The 16,742-nt window shown below is 43.6% G+C and overlaps 1 non-coding gene across 1 annotated transcript; it reads right to left on the bottom strand.

The window, feature by feature from the left end:
* Nucleotides 1–393: 393 nt before the first annotated feature.
* On the bottom strand, nt 394–466 carry TRNAG-CCC (transfer RNA glycine (anticodon CCC)). Its single transcript has one exon. It is a non-coding gene; the product is annotated as a tRNA-Gly (tRNA).
* Between the last annotated feature and the right edge of the window lie 16,276 nt (nt 467–16,742).

The following is a 16,742-nucleotide window of genomic DNA, read 5'->3' as shown; positions in this document are numbered from 1 at the left end:
GAGCCTTAACCATAAAATGAAAGTGGCAACAGTTTTTATTTCTCAGGACTGTTCTGAATACTGAATGAAATGCAGTATGTAAGGCCCTCAGCTCTGTGCTGGATAGCACCCAGCAATTAATGACTGACAACTTGCCTTCCTCCCTCTGTTTCTCCCTCCCTCCTTCCCTCTTTCTCCTTCTTGTTCTTCCTTACTCTTGCCCCTTCTCCCCAGTTTACCTGCTGTACTTGAGAAGCAAAAACCTATTAGGAATCCCCCTGTCCAAAGCTTCCCACTTTGTTTTGTTTTTAAAGAAGTATTTATTTATTTGTCTGTGCCGAGTCTTAGTTGTGGCATGCAAGGTCTTTTTCAGTTGCAGCATGCGAACTCTTAGTTGAGGCATGTGGGATCTAGTTCCTTGACTGGGAATCGAACCCAGGCCCCCTGCATTGGGAGCGCAGAGTCTTAGCCACTAGACCACCAGGGAAGTCCCCCAAACCTTCCCACTTTGTATTTGGTTTGTTGGCACAGAGAAACAACTCTGCTTACATACATTGGCCTTTCCCATTGCTGGCTTTTGCAGTGACTTCTGCCCTTGCTTAGAAGTTTCTGATACAGGTCTGCCATGATTGCCCAGCAGCTGAAGGGTCTCAGGCAGGATATTTTCCTCTGTGAGGCAGGACAGACACAGAACCGAAGGCCTAGGGACTTTTCAAGGGCCTGGGGAAAAATTTGAAATCTGGAAAACATGATTGGTACTAAAATAGGAAAAGAAACTCTAAGATCAGAAAGTGTTTAATTAAAAATCTTGAAAATGTAATATTGTGTTAACTTCATTACTTGTTAAAATTTAGGGTTTCTTTATATTTGAAAACAATTTATAGGTTGGATTTTGTTTACTTTCTAAGAGTTCCCCAATATGCACAATAGTTACTGAGAAATTATTGCCAATTGTAAGTTGAGTTGTTCACCAGTTGTAAATTAAATGAGTATGTTTAGCCAAATTCAGTAGCAAAAGTATTAAAAGCCCTTTCAAGAATTTTATAGTTAAAATTGTTAATATGGAGTATTTTAGGTGTTTCATACAATATAAGGCCTCTCTAGGGCCTGAGAAAGTCTTTAAAATGCCATTAACCCTATTTCTAGTTCTCCTATTTTTTTTCTCCTAGGATAGCTGATTATTCTAGCCTTTTGTAAGACATCTAATATTTAGAATTTGTAATAATTTTTGAAAATGTTCACAATTTTATAAAAAATTGCAGGATATTAAATTGTAGATCAGTTTGATCTCAAGTAGTTTAAAAAATTCATACGTGCATTAAAAAAAAAAAGGACTAGAAAGAAATATATTAGAACGTTAACAGACTCCCTTGGTAGAACAACTTGCATAATTAGCTTTTCTCTTTTATAGTTTTCAGACTTTCCAAATTTTCTACAATGAAAATGCATTACAATCAGAAAAACAATTTTTGGTAGTTAAAAATTTTTTTTCCTACTACAAAAGTAATTTATGCTCATTATAGAAAAATCACAAAATACATACAAGCATAAGGAAGGAAAAGAAACATGCAAATTCCACCCACCCAGAGACAACCACTGGGTCCTTCCAGACCTTTTTTATGCATACATAAACATTTATATTTTTATCACAAAACGGGATCATTCTGTACATAGTACTGTTTTGAAAACTGCTTCTTTCCCTCACAATGTATATTGAGAACATTTTTTTTTAATGTCAACAGCACATTTCTACAAGATGATTATAATGGCCGCATACCACCACATTTTAAGGAGGAACCATAATTTGCTTAACCTCTAATTATTAGACATGAATGCTACTTCCCAATTTTCTCTATTACAAAGGGTACTATAGTAAAAATATTTTAAAGCACCTAAGAATACTTCATTTTCACAAGGAAATCGTAAAGCACTACCTGACATTTATTTTTTGAAAGATGCCAGGCTCTGAGGATCCAAAGGTGTTTAAAAGTAGTGATTCCTGCTGTGAAGGAGTTTCCAGTTCTGCAGAAGACAGGGGCGGGAGCCGGGAGCTCTACTTGAGACAGCCAGGAGAAGGGCCTCTCTGGGAGGGTGACTCTGAGCTGAGACTTGATGGAGTGAGCGTTCAGCAGGAACGCAGGGTCAGGGGAGCAGGGAGACCTTCACAGACCCAGAGAAGGAGGAAAAGGGAAGGGAGCATTTAATCTAGAGCCTGGCATGTGCTTTCACATTTTCTCCTTTAATCCTCACAGCAACACTGCAAAGGTACCTATCTGATTAGAATTCCTACACTTCCCAGGTGGCACAGTGGTAAAGAGTCCGCCTGCCAAAGGAAGAGACATGGATTTGATCCCTGGGTTGGGAAGAACCCCTGGAAAAGGAAATGGCAACCCACCCCAGTATTCTTGCCTGGAAAATCCCATGGACAGAGGAGCCTGGCGGGTTACAGTCCATGGGGTCGCAGAGAGTTGGACACGACTGAGTGACTGAATATACACACACACATACTTTCCAGCCCAAGAAACTGAGGGTACTGGGCTTGTTTTAGCTAGAGATAGAGCCAGGATTTATTCTTTTTAGTTTTATTTATTATTATTAATTTTTGGATGTTGGTCATTTTTAGACTCTTTATTGAATTTGTTACAATATCATTGCTGTTGTTTATGTTCTGGTTTTTTGGCCATGAGTCGCGTGGAGCCTTAGCTTCCTCATCAGGGATCAAAGCCACACACCCCCAGCACTGGAAGGCAAAGTCTTAATCGATGGACCTCCAGGGAAGCCCCTTGAGCTTGGATTTAGACCCAGGTCTCAATTACTCTTAAACCCAAGCTCTTTCTTTCTTCCTTTCTTCTCTTCTGTCTGATGATAGCAGAAGCAGTCCTATGGTCCCAAGGAAGGTAAGAAGAAGTTGAATTCCTTTTCTTCTGACTTTTCTTGGTGGTAAACGTCCCCCACCCCAGCCATTTTAAGGCCTATGCTACCGCCACCCCCAGCTGCACTCCCCACCCCTCACCCCGCCCCGCTGCCATAAAGAAGTATTTCAGTTCCAGCCCATTTTGGTCTTTTCTTCACAGAGCCTGAAAGAGAAACGGGAGCATCCAGCCGCCATCTTGGGTGCTGGTTTTTGCCACCACTTGATCAAGCTGTCTTCCCGCCACTGGATCTTAGCACAAAGACCCAGAGTTAGGCTCGGAGTGGTGTGTTTTGGGATTGGTGAGACATACGGTGGGGCAGGAGTGTGGGGGCTGGGGGTGGGGAGAAGTAGAGGGTGAGCTGGAAAGGGGGGCTAGGCCACAGCCCACTTCCTCCTGTTTGCTAGTGAATGGCCTGGTTAAATGGTTTCTTAGGAAGAAGGGCCAGACAGCTCGAAAAAGGATGCTTTAGCCTCCAGAGAGACAGGTGGTGGAGAAACATGATATGGACCAAAAAGAATAATAGTTAACATTTTTTGGTTGCCAGGCACTGGTCTAAGCGTTTCAAGTATTTTAATTCTCTTAATTCTTTGTGGGGTACATCCTATTGTTATCCTTGTTTTCCAGATGAGAAAGCTGAAGCACAGACAGGTTAAGTAACTTGTCTAAGGGCACACAGTAAGTGAAAAAGGCAAGATTTAGACTGAGGCAGCCAACTCAACCTTTAGTTTAGCCCTAGCAAAGCTGCATGAAGCTGCCTGTTTAACTCCATGAAGACAGGGGAGGGGAAAGTGAAGGGTGGGCCTTTGCAAGTCTGACCACCAGTACAGAGCTCAACTTCTGAAACACAATGCACTGTCAATAGATATTATTTATTAATATTTATTACAATGGCATAATCATACATTATGTTAATTATATTATAATTATACAATATTACAAGAATATTACTGATTAAACATGGATGAGATTAGTCTGAATGAAAACAGTGGCATTGGTATCCAGGTTGGTGGCTAGGGGGATGGTGGTGTCATTAATGAAGCTCATTGCAAAGAGGGTTGCGGAAGAGAGCTGTGCTTGGGCCATATTAACGGAAGGGTCTGTGGCCTTAGCCTTGGCTCTGAAGAGCACCTCCCTTGGAAACTGTATAAAGCTTGTTCTTCTGAATTTGATGGCAAAACTAACAGGTTTACAAACTTCTCACATGCTAATTAAGAAACTAATTAAAACCCATCAGTTCTAAAAGGCATATGGTTTATTTAAGGTTGATCCAAAATTGATATTTGCTTAAACAATATTTTAATAAATAAAAAAATGAATTGGCTCTAATAACGCTAGCATGGTGTTCTCATTTACTGGCTATGTTTCACATGTGCTTTTTTCCATTTGGAAGAAATTAAATGAGATGGCTTAGATAAAAACGCCTAATGCCTCACCAACATTTAAAATTTCCTTGTCCTTGAACTCCACAGTAATTCTGTGTAGTAGGTAAAGTCTTTATCCCCCTTTTACAGATGAGGAAGCAGGCATAATTAACAGAAGTTAAGGGACACACACAAGAAACTTTTACAAGGAAGTAGAAAAGCCAGAACTCATACCTAGGTCTTCCTCCAAATAATTCCCCTGTAAAGTAATCATCCCCAAACTTGAAAGTGAAGTGAAAGTGTTAGTCGCCCAGTCGTGTCCAACTCTTTGTGACCCCATGGACTTAGCCCACCAGGCTCTTCTATCCATGGAATTCTCCAGGCAAGAATACTGGAGTGCGTAGCCATTCTCTTTTCCAGGGGATCTTCCTGACCCAGGGGTCAAACCCAGGTCTCCTGCATTGCAGGCAGATTCCTTACCGTCTAAGTCTCCAAGGGAAGCCCACCAAACTTGGGTGCTTAAAACAGTAAATACTTGTTATCTCACACAATTGTTGACAGTTTGGAATCTGGGAGGGGCTTAGCTGGTGGTCTGACTCGGGTCTCTCGTGAGTTTGCTCTCAAGCTGTTGGCAGGGACTGCAGGGTTTGAAAGCTTGACAGGGACTGGACGTGGCTTTTGGTAGGAGCCCTCAGTCCCTCTCTGTAGGGATGCTTGTGACGTTGTTCAGTGGCTCAGTCGTGTCCGACTCTCTGCGATCCCATGGACTGCAGCACACCAGGCCTCCCTGTCCATCACCAACTCCCGGAGTTTACTCAAACTCATCACCATTGAGTCAGTGGTGCCATCCAACTATCTCATCCTCTGTCGTCCCCTTCTTCTCTTGCCTTCAATCTTTCCCAGCATCAAGGCCTTTTCTAATGAATCGGCTCTAAGAATCAGGTGGCCAAGTGCTGGAGCTTCAGCTCATGACATAGCTCTACCCAGATTGAGGGATCTGAGAGAGAGAGAGAGAGAGAGAGAGAGAGAGAGAGAGAGAGAGAGAGAGAGGAGGAGCAGAAGAAAAGGAAAAGTGAGAAAAAGCAACCAAGACGGGATTCCTTCTATCCTAATCTCAGACATGACATTCCATCACATCAATTCAGGCACGTGCTACTCCTTAGAAGTGAGTCACTAGGTCATACTTACACTCTAAGGGAGGGGACTTCACAAGCATGTGAAAGCCAAGAGGAGGGAATCACTGGGGACCATGTTAGAAGCTGCCTACCAAGGGCACCTTTTCCACTGAATACAATATCTTGTCATTTTCATCTTTGCAGCTCCTTCCCCTACCCATCCCCCAGTACATTATGAACTTCAGAAAATTGCAATGTGACTAGTTTGGAGTGATGCATATTTTCTGTAGACAACAGCATTGAACTACTTAGCAAATCAGGAAGTGAAAAATGGTTGTAAAGGGATCCAATTACTTTCATTGCCAAGCCAGTGTAAAATGCAACATGTAAAAATGGACTTAATTGGTGAAAAATTAATTAGTCAATTAAACTTATTTCTACTAAATACATTTAGGTGTTAATTGGTGGTCCGACTTGGGGTTTATTTTAAGGTAGATTTATTATCTTGACTCTGTCCTTTAAGAGACGATCTTTGTTTAAATGCCAGGAACACCCCAGGTCTTGCTGAGAAACAGTGTCTAGTTCATTGTCATGGTCCTTCTCCAGATGGGATGGATCAGGGTCAGAATGGGCCAGAAGGCAAAAAGGCATTTGCTTTGGAAGCCCCATCAGGAGAAAAATCTTTCTACTGCCTGAGGGGCTTTTCTGGGAAGGCTGAATGGGAGCGTGAAAGGCATAGGATTACACGTGGAAAAGAGAAATACTCTTTTCTCTACTGTGACTTTGGGCAAGACTTACGCTGCGTGGGTTTACGTTTTCTGTGTCTGTAAAATGAAGCATTGAATAGATAATATCTGAGGTCACTTTAACTGTAGAAGTCTGTGATTGCCGAGTACGGTGGTCTCAGTAGAGGGACACCCTGCAAGGATTTTCTTTTTCACAAAATTATTCTTTGCGTGATCTGTTTGCTAGAATTTGTTTCACAGTGCATCTTCTGTTCTGGTTAAACATAGTAGGTTGAGCATGTGTTTACCTGCATGCTGTTATTTTTTTTAGGATTGATTTTAATTTTTATTAATTAATTAACTAGTTAGACTGTATTGGGTCTTAGTTGGGGCACATAGGATCTTCATTGCGTCAGGCAGGATCTTTTGTTGAAGTGCACAAACTCTCTAGATGTGGCACCTGGGCTCTCTAATTGTGGCCCACAGGCTCCAGAATGCCAGGGTACCAGAGCTGTGATACCAGGCTTAATTGCTCCAGGACATGTGGGATCTTAGTTCTCCAACCAGGAATCGAACCTGCATCCCCTGCATTGCAAGGCAGATTCTCAACCACTGGACCACCAGGGAAGCCCCTGCCTGCTGTCTTAAAATCCTATAGAAATGATAAGGACGAACGGAGTGGGCAAAGAGGACCCCAGTGGACAGGAGAGGGATGATGGAGCAGATAGTGCAGAGCCTGCAGGGGGAGGTGGTCACGAGAAGACAAAAAGCTTGCCCTGCAGAATCCCAGAAAGGCGTAGGAACTCCAGGGAACCACTGAAGGTGTTGTGAGGGGAGCTAAGTGAAAGCGTGGTTGACTGATGTGTGACTTTGTCTTCCCCTGGCACTTCCATTCCCCTCACCACCTCCAGGCAGGAGAATAGAAGATTCTTCTCTGGAAAGGCTCGGAAATCCCGGGGGAAGGAGCTCCGCAATGAGAAAGCCAGCGTGCCTCCTGGTCACCTAAGAGTGACCATCACCACGGACAAGCCCAGTCATACCGGCAGCTGCTCACCAGTTTTTAGCGTCTCTTTTCAATGTGATTGCTCAGCCAAAGATCGCCAGACATGTCAGGAAAGCCTCCTGGCAGGAGAGAGAGATCAAAAGAAGTGGATGGAAGAAACCGGAAAGAAAAAGAGACAACGCAAGGAGCAAAAGAAAAGTATAATAATTCCCCCTAGATAGATGAGAGGGTGCTCATTCCAATTTCTGCTCAGATATCACTTCATCAGAGAGACTTCCGCTGGCCACTCTGTCCAAAACAGTATCTCCCGTTACTCTCCACCTCCTTACTCTGCCTAATTTGAGAAAGAGAGAACAGAAATAGAGGGGGAAGATGACTAAAATAAATAATCTGAAAAAGTTTCCCTGGAACTGAAGGAGAAACGTTTCCAATGTGGCAGGGTCCACAGGGTATCCAGCACAATGGACAGAAGATCCCATAATGTACATCACGGTGAAGTTTCAGAACCTCAGAGACACAGAAAAGATCCTGAAAACTTCCCTAGAGACACAAAAAAGGAGGCATTTATAAAGGTCCAGCAATCAGAATTGCCTCAAGTGGCTCCATAAAAACATCAGAAGCTGGAAGAAAATAGAGCAAGGTATCAACATCCCGAGGGAAAGGGATTCCTGCCTATAATTCTGTATTCAGTTCAGTGATCAATTAAGTGTTGAGGGGGAAGTAAAGGCATTTTTAGACATGCAGGCTTATCTTTCTTTAGAATAAACGAAGGAAGAGAGTGACATAGGATTCGGGGGGTCTGCATCAGGATAGTGGCTGGGGAGGCTTCCAGGATGGTGGGGATGGAAGCAAACCAGTCCAAACGGACAGAGAAAAACAGGGTTCCCGGAAGGGGGTCTTCGAGCAGATAAAACAGAAGGGGTGGTAACCTGATTGCTTGGTGTCTGAAAATGCTAAAAGGCTGCTAGAAGAAGGTGTAAGAAAAGTTATTGTTAGATATCCAGAATACTGAGCACACGAGAAAGAAAGAGCTGGGGACTTCCCTGGTGGCCCAGTAGTTAAGAATCTGTCTGCCAATGCAGGTGACACGGATTGGATCCCTGGTCTGGTAAGACCCTATATGCCTTGGAGCAACAGAGCAAGCTGGTGGACCACATCTACTGAGTCTTCCCTGTAGAAACCATGAATCACAACTGGAGGGTAGCCCCCGCTCGCTGCAACTAGAGAAAGCCCTCGCATAGCAACGAAGACCCAGCACAGCCACAAATAAATAAGTAAATAAGATGTAAAAGAAAAGCTAACTACTAACTTGGAATGTGTTAGTTGCTCAGTTGTGTCCGGCTCTTTGCAACCCCATGGACTGTAGCCTACCAGTCTCCTCTGTCTGTGGAATTTCCCAGGCAAGAATACTGGGGTGGGTTGCCATTTCCTTCTCCAGGGGAACTTCCCAACCCAAGGATTGAACCCGGGTCTCCTGCATTGCAGGTAGATGCTTTATTTTACCCTCTGAGCCACCAGGGAAGCCCAATTACTAACTTAAGGGTAAACAAAAAGTTGTCCAAGAAAAGAAGCATATCTAGTTCAAGTAAATAAATATCATAATAAAATAAACATTAGGTGTTAATGTCAGCAAGAGTTAGAACTACACTGAGCAGAAGAGGGCAACAGGTAGTGCTTCAGAAGAACTAATTCCTCCCTCAGCATGCTAGCCAAGAGATGATGGATAAATGTGGCAGATCAGGACACAGCCTCTATGCTTGTTCTTTAGACATATGAAGGTCAACACCAGAAGGAAATGCACCAGAGTGATGGTGGTTGCCTCAGGGACGAAGATGAGCTGTTGTACGTTAAAAGGTGTATTTAGGACAGGTTTACTTCTTAAACCAGGAGCAGTCATGACATCGAGAAAAATAAAGATGAAGTTTAAAAACTGTATCGCACATTGAGACAGTTCAGATTCACCCCTTCCCCCGTACCCAGTGTGAATGGAGTGAAATCATGGCCAGAGGTAAGACTTGGCTCCTGTCTAGGAGCTGAGTGGGATTTGAGGAGCCCTGGCAAGGCTGTCCCGCCCGCAAATCCCTCTTGGTGATGGGTGTCCTGCCATTCTGCAGAGATGGTGTGGAAAGAGAGTAATGGGCTGGAGTGAAAGGATTGTGAGTTCAAATTTAGTTTCTGCTGCATACTAGCCGAGTGGTGTCAGGAAAATAACAGATCTCAAACACCCCTGAGCACCCACCAGGGCTGTTGTCACATATTGGCACTCCTCTGTCCTCGAGGAGTTGAAGGGTGGGGGTGAGTTAGTTTACTCATGGATAAGATGGGAATTCATCTACTGTGGATATGAGCCTGGCACTGAGCCTGCCTGCTGGGCAGAAGCTGCTGTGCTGGGGGGCCATGGCTCTGGGTAGCCAGACCTGTGGAGTACATAGACAACCGTGGGATAAAGCGAGCCTGGGAGTGCACCTTCAGGGGGCAAAGGCCCCAGACTAAAGCACTTGTGCTTGGGGGAGGCGGTGGGGCGGAGCAGTGATGCCCCTTCCACCCAGCACTGGGTGAGCTCTATCATTCTATTTTCCTTCTTAGGACTATCTTCAGAGAGCTGGGGGTTTAGGGTGTTAGAGCCCTACAAAATATCTAGGTCACTCATTCCTACACTTTGGTAATTCATAAATCAGGAACATCCTCAAGCTGATGTGGTGGGTTCACAGAGTGTGAACAGCTTCCTATTTGCTAAATAAAGACATGAAAAAGATGGGAATTCCCTGGCAGTGCATTGGTTAGGACTCCATGCTTCCATTGCAGGGGGACCAGGTTTGATCCCTGGTTGGGGAACTAAGATTCCAAGAACCACATGGCTCAGCAAAAAAAAAAAAAAAAAAAAGACATGAACAAGAAACATCAGGGGAAAAATCCCAGCTCCCATAGGCCTTCATTTCACAAAAGAAGGATGGCTTACCATCAGAAAAGTAGGAGAGACGTTGTCGCTAAGTCATGTCTGACTCTTTGTAACCCCATGGACTGCAGCACACCAGGTTTCCCTGTTCCTCGGTATCTCCCGGAGTTTGCTCAAACTCATGTCCATTGAGTCGATGATGCCATATAACCATCTCATCCTCTGTTACACTCTATTCCTCCTGCCCTTAGTCTTTCCCAGCATCAGGGTCTTTTCCAGTGAGTTGGCTCTTCACATGAGGTGGCCAAAGTAATTGGAGCTTCAGCTTCAGGATCAGTCCTTCCAATGAATATTCAGGACTGATTTCCTTTAGGATGGACTGGTTTAATATCCTTGCTGTCCAAGGGACTCTCAGGAGTCTTCTCCAACACCACAATTTGAAAGCATCAATTCTTCCAAGCTCAGGCTTTCTTATGGTCCAGCTCTCACATCTGTACATGACCACTGGATAAACCATAGCTTTGACTATACGGACCTTTTTGTCAGCACAGTGATGAATGAGGTTAATTTTTTGCAATGTGAAAGATTGTCCTTTATCCTGAGATTATTTATATATATATGAAAGACATAATCTCAGAATAAAGGACAGTCTTTCACATCGCAAGAAGTTAACATCATTCATGAAAATTACACAACCCTGGCCTAATTTTTCTCGTTTCACTGCTGTCCTGTGAAACCTTGGGTGTGAACCAACAGTGAATGAAGACCAGCTTCGGGTACCTTTTCACTCACCCGCTCCTTCACATTGTAGGTGAGGACATCAAAGGTCAAGGGTGAATCGGAGGTGACGAGAGGACAGCAGAGCGAGCCGGAGACTGGGCCGCCCAGCCCCCTCCTCAGCTCCGGCCCATCCCAGGGGTGCCCTCAGGTGAGCAGTCAAGGGTGAGCTCAGGGTCTGCTCATTTGACCTCCTCCTCAGCGTTCCTCTCTAACATCCTTGGTGGGAGTCTTCCTTCTCTGCCCCTGGTAACCTCGGAGGCATTTCACACTGTTGGCCGTTCTCTACCCTTGAACTTCCCCCTGGCATTTGGCACCGGTGTCTATTGGTTTCCCGCCTACTTCCTAAACAGCTCTTTTTCCTTCCTTCATTCCACTTCTGCCTTGCAAGTGCAGGTTTTCCTTAGAGTTTATTCTTCATCCTCCAGCGATCCCACTCATCACCATTTACATACAGGCGATTCCCCAGCTTTAATCCCCCGTGTCCTTCTCTCTTCCAAGCTCCAGACACATGTTGTCAATGGGTACCTTGACAACTCTACCTGGATCTCTGGGAGGTAACATGTTGCAAACAGGAAACTTTGTTTTTCCTTCTAGATTCTTCCTCCTTCCCTTTTCCCTGCCTGGCCTAATACCATCACCCTCTACTCTGCCTCCACTTGGGAGTGAAACTTGACACTTTTTATTTATCTATTTAAAATTTTTGGCCACACCCTGTGGCATGTGGGATGTTAGTTCCCCACCCAGGGATGGAACCTGCACCCCTGCATTGGAAAGCAGAGCCTTAACCACTGGACCACTGGTTTCTTTCCTGCAAGTTTCATTCCAGTCACAAATCCAACCCATCCTTTCTAAGAAATGTCTTCCTAACCTTAAACATCTTCTAAACCCACCCATCCTCACTGCTTGGCTGTGTCATTTCTTTTTTTCCACTAATACAACATTTTCCTCATTGAGCTCCACTATCTCACCTCTCTTCAGCCCAGTCTCTATCATCTAGAACGCAGACCTGAGTGTGCCCCTTTCTTTCTTATGAAACCTCTGCTAGAATAAAAATAAAAACAGCAAGGAGAATTTTTTAAAAGTGTAATTCTCAGTGCTGATGAGGATGCTGTGAAAGAGGCAATCTCATTTATTGCTAATAGAAATGCATTTTGTCCAATCATTATAGAATGTGGCGTAAGGATACAGCCTAAGAGCTTAAATCTCTTCAGTCTTTGACCCAGTGATTCCATTTCTGAGAAGCTAAGGAAATAGCCCCATCTATGAAAAAGCTTCATGCACAAAGGTATCTATTAAGCATTATTTACATTGAAAAAAGTGGAAATAACCTAACTACAGTACAATAGAAGTAACCTATGATACTGGATGGCCTATAAAACAGCCATTAAAATTGACATTTACTCATATAAAAGTAAGACAAAGTAACATAAACTAAAATATTAGTAATGATTACTTCTAACTGGTGGGATTATGGATGATTTTAATTTTCTTCTTTATAATTTTCTATATTTTCCAAAGTTTCTACCATAAATAACTATTCTAACTAGATAATTTTATTTTTAAGTAACACTTAGAATAAGTGTATGGTAACTAACCAAATAAAGCAGCATACCAAATTGCATATAAAACATACTCTTGATACAGACACGAATAAGAGCATAATAAATTACAACAAATTTCATCCTGATTGTTCTAGGTGACAGAACCATATGGATTTTTTTGTTGTTGTTGATTTCGCCTTCCTGATTTTCCAACTATAGTGGGAAAACAGTGAGTGTGTGTGTATACAGGTGCACACACACACACAGTATTAAGAAACTCATCATTGCCCACAGGATTTAATTCACATCCCTTAGTGTGGCCTACCATGCACAGGGACACCAGATGACATTTTAAAAAATTGAGCTGCAGTTCACACCATTACATTATACACACACACAGTACATTACATTACTGGCCCATTACTAGGGCTTCCCAGGTGGCGCTAGTGATAAAGAACCTGCCTGCCAATGCAGGAGATGTAAGCAACCTGGGTTAAGAAGATCCCCTGGAGGAGGAAATAGCAACCTGCTCCAGTGTTCTTGCCTGGAAAATCCCACGGATGGAGGAGCCTGGTGGGCTACAGCCCATGGGGTCACAAAGAGTCGGACACAACTGAGCACTGGACACACACTCCCAATTCCAGCCGTAAAATCCACCCTCTCCATATGTACAACTCAGTGCTGTTTCGTACATTCACAAAGTTGTGCAACCATCACCACTAGCTGCGTCTGGAATATTTCATCCTGCCCCCCGCCAAAACCCTGTACCAATTAGAAGTTACTCCTCACTTTGCCCTTCTGCAGCCACTGTAAATCACTAATCCATTGCTTTTAGTTTCTAATAATTTATTCTGGGCATTTCATACAAATGGAATCATACACTGTGTGGCCTTCTGTGCCTGGCTATTTTACTTAGCGTAATATTTCAGGATTCACCTCCGCTATGGCTTGTATCAGTCTTTCACATTTCTTATTCCCAAATAATATCTATTGTATGGCTATATCACGTTTTGTTTCTGCGTTTACCGATTGACAGGCATTTGAGTTGTTTTCACTTTTTGGCTGTTGGGATTCATGCTGCTTTGAATATTCATTCAAGTTGTTGTGTCTATGTGATTTCAGTTCTCTTGGACATAATATATATATAGGAATGGAATTACTGGGTCATATGATAACTCAATGCTTAACTTTTTTGAGGGACTCTAAAACACCTACACCAACCAGCAATGTATGATGGTTCTAATTTCTCCTCACCAACACTTGTTAATGTCTGTCTTTTTTTATTATAATAATCCTAGTGAGTATAAAGTGCCTATTTAAAAATGAGGTTATCTGTCTTCTCATGGTTGAGTTGTAAGTGTTCTTTGTATATTTTGGACATCGGTTCCTTATTAGATACACAATTTGAAAATACTTTTTCCCATTCTATGGGTAGTCTTTACTTTCTTGATGGTCTCCTTTGAAACATAAAAGTTGAAATTTGATGAAGTTCAACTTATCTATTTTTCTTTTGTTTTGTACTTTATTTATTATTTAGAATTTCAGACTTCTTGGCCTAATCCAAGATCGTGAAGATTTACACTTAGGTTTTCTTCTTAGAGTTTCATAGTTTTAACACTTACCTTTATGTCTTTGATCCACTTTGAATTACTCTTTGTATGTGATGTGAGGTGAAAGTTCAACTTCAACTCTTTCCATATGGATATGCAGTTGTCCCATCACCGTTTGTTAGAAAGACTATTCTTTTCTCTTTGAATTATTTTAGCACACTCACTTCAAACCAATTGGCCCTAAATATAAGGGTCAGATGACATTTTTAGCTTCATCAGACTTCTCAATTTACCAAGCTTTCCCCATCCCTACCTTTGGAAAGGCTGGTCCTTTTCCTGACTTCCAGTTGTCTTGGTTGCTGACCATCTTCATTCTCTAAATATTATCTGAATCCACAGCCTTCTCCTCTCCCCCCATGCAGTCAGATTCAGGGCTCTTGGAGCATTTTGCTCAGACCTATATCATTTTCTGGGCTTCCCTGGTGGCTCAGATGGCAAAGAATCTGCCCACAATGCAGGAGACCCAGGGTTTGACCTCTAGGTCAGGAAGATTCCTGGAGAAGATAATGGCAACCCCCTCCAGTTTTCTTGCCTGGACATGGAATTTATCATTTTCTATCCATAAAGAGGAGAGTGAAAAAGTTGACTTAAAGCTCAACATTCAGAAAACTAAGATAATGGCATCTGGTCCCATCAATTCATGGGAAATAGATGGGGAAACAGTGGAAACAGTGGCTGACTTTATTTTTCTGGGCTCCAAAATCAATGCAGATGGTGATTGCAGCCATGAAATTAAAAGACGCTTACTCCCTGGAAAGAAAGTTATGACCAACCTAGATAGCAAAGTAAAAAGCAGAGACATTACTTTGCCAACAAAGGTCCATCTAGTCAAGGCTATGGTTTTTCCAGTAGTCATGTATGGATGTGAGAGTTGGACTATAAAGAAGGCTGAGTGTCGAAGAATTGGTGCTTTTGAACTGTGGTGTTGGAGAAGACTCTTGAGAGTCCCTTGGACTGCAAGGAGATCCAACAAGTCCATCCTAAAGGAGATCAGTCCTGGGTGTTCATTGGAAGGACTGATGTTGAAGCTGAAACTCCAATACCTTGGCTACCTGATGTGAAGAGCTGACTCATTGGAAAAGACCCTGATGCTGGGAAAGATTGAGGGCAGGAGGAGAAGGGGACGACAGAGGATGAGATGGTTGGATGGCATCACCGACTCAATGGACATGGGTTTGGGTAGACTCCAGGAGTTGGTGATGGACAGGGAGGCCTGGCGTGCTGCGGTTCATGGGATCACAAGGAGTCGGACATGACTGAGTGACTGAACTGAACTGAACTGATCCATATTGTACCAAAGTTATTTATTCATGAGTCTGCCTGGATATAGTTTAACACATCCAAGAGCTGAAATCACATCTTCTTCTTTGAAGCACATAGCACCATGCTGGCACTTCACAGGGATTTCATAAATGTTAGTTGAGTCACTATTGACCAAAATTTCTGAAAATTAGGACTATATAGAAAACCTTAATGGGAAGAGAAGAGGACAAATTATTGCATCACAGCCTCCCATCCTGTCTCTTTTTCCAATTCCAGAGAATAGTATTTGTTCAAAAAGTCTTTATCGAGTATCTGTTACATGGGAGCCATTGAACTAGAAGCTGCAGATACCATGGGGGACAGAAACATGGAAATGTCCAGTGTAGTGGGTGAAATCGACATCAGTCAAATAATCATGTAAATGTGAAAACTATGAACCTGTCATGAGACCATGTCTAGTGCTAACCCCACCTACCTCCTGTTTGTGTGTTTCTTGACAGTTGAGCCATCTGACTCCCTGACTTTCTCTGTGCCCCTCCTCCCGCCATTGTCCGCGGTGACTGTAAGAGCCACAGGACGGTCATCTGTCCCCTGCCTCTCATTTCCTGATGCTTCAATACCATGATCCCTGTCCTCCAGTCCACCTCAACCACAGAGTCACACTCACACCTGGCCACAGCTACACCACCTCTGGAGTTTCCATGCTAACCGTCAGACCATCAACACGCACTGCCCCAGCTGAGTTATCCTGACTTTCATTCCAACAATTCTCTGATCCTATTGAGATCTTCAATTCCTTGATCACTGTATTCACCGTCCTTTACCAACCCTGACCCAGGCCCGCCCTTTCCTCCTCATCCAACCTGGACTCCGCAGCCTAGTATCAATAGTATGATTGTTCCATACCTCCCTTGCACTGCTGTGTCCACCTGCCAAAACTCCCAGCTTGGTTACACCCAACGGAGCTCCTCCTTTGCACCTGCATCTGGGCTCAGGAGCATGGCTCGAGAAAACACCCACAACAGCCTGGGCAGGTTTTATTTTATATTTAAGTCCACAGATAAGTGGACTGCCTCGGCACTGCCCAGTCACCCTGCCAGTCTCCTCTGTCCCTTCTCCTCTCTTCTCCAGCTCTTCTGCCCTTTTCCTGCCTGGCTTTCAGCTGATGATCTCGTCTTCCTGTTCACAGGGCAAACAGGGCATGAGAAGGCTCTTTCCCCACCACTGAGCTTACTGACCTCCGCATCCATACATGTTTGCTCTGCCCTCTCTCTCTTTGCAAATTTCCAGTCATCCCTGAGCCTGTGTCATGGCCACGCTCTCTGCCTAAGCCCTGGACTGCCTTCTTCCTCACCTACTCAGGTGTGTGTGTGTGTGTGTGTCTGTGTGTGTGTGAGTTGCTCAGTCGTGTCTGACTCTTTGCGACCCCACGGACTGTAGCCCTCCAGGCTTCTCTGTCCATGGAATTCTCCAGGCAAGAATACTGGAGTGGATTGCCATTCATGTCTCCTGAGGAACTCCCCAGTCCAGGGATCGAACTCTGGTCTCCTGCAT

The sequence above is a fragment of the Dama dama genome, chromosome 1 (assembly GCF_033118175.1).
Source record: "Dama dama isolate Ldn47 chromosome 1, ASM3311817v1, whole genome shotgun sequence".
Classification (NCBI taxonomy): domain Eukaryota; kingdom Metazoa; phylum Chordata; class Mammalia; order Artiodactyla; family Cervidae; genus Dama; species Dama dama.
The sequence above is the reverse complement of the archived record's forward strand: the minus strand, read 5'-3'. Positions and strand labels throughout refer to the sequence as shown.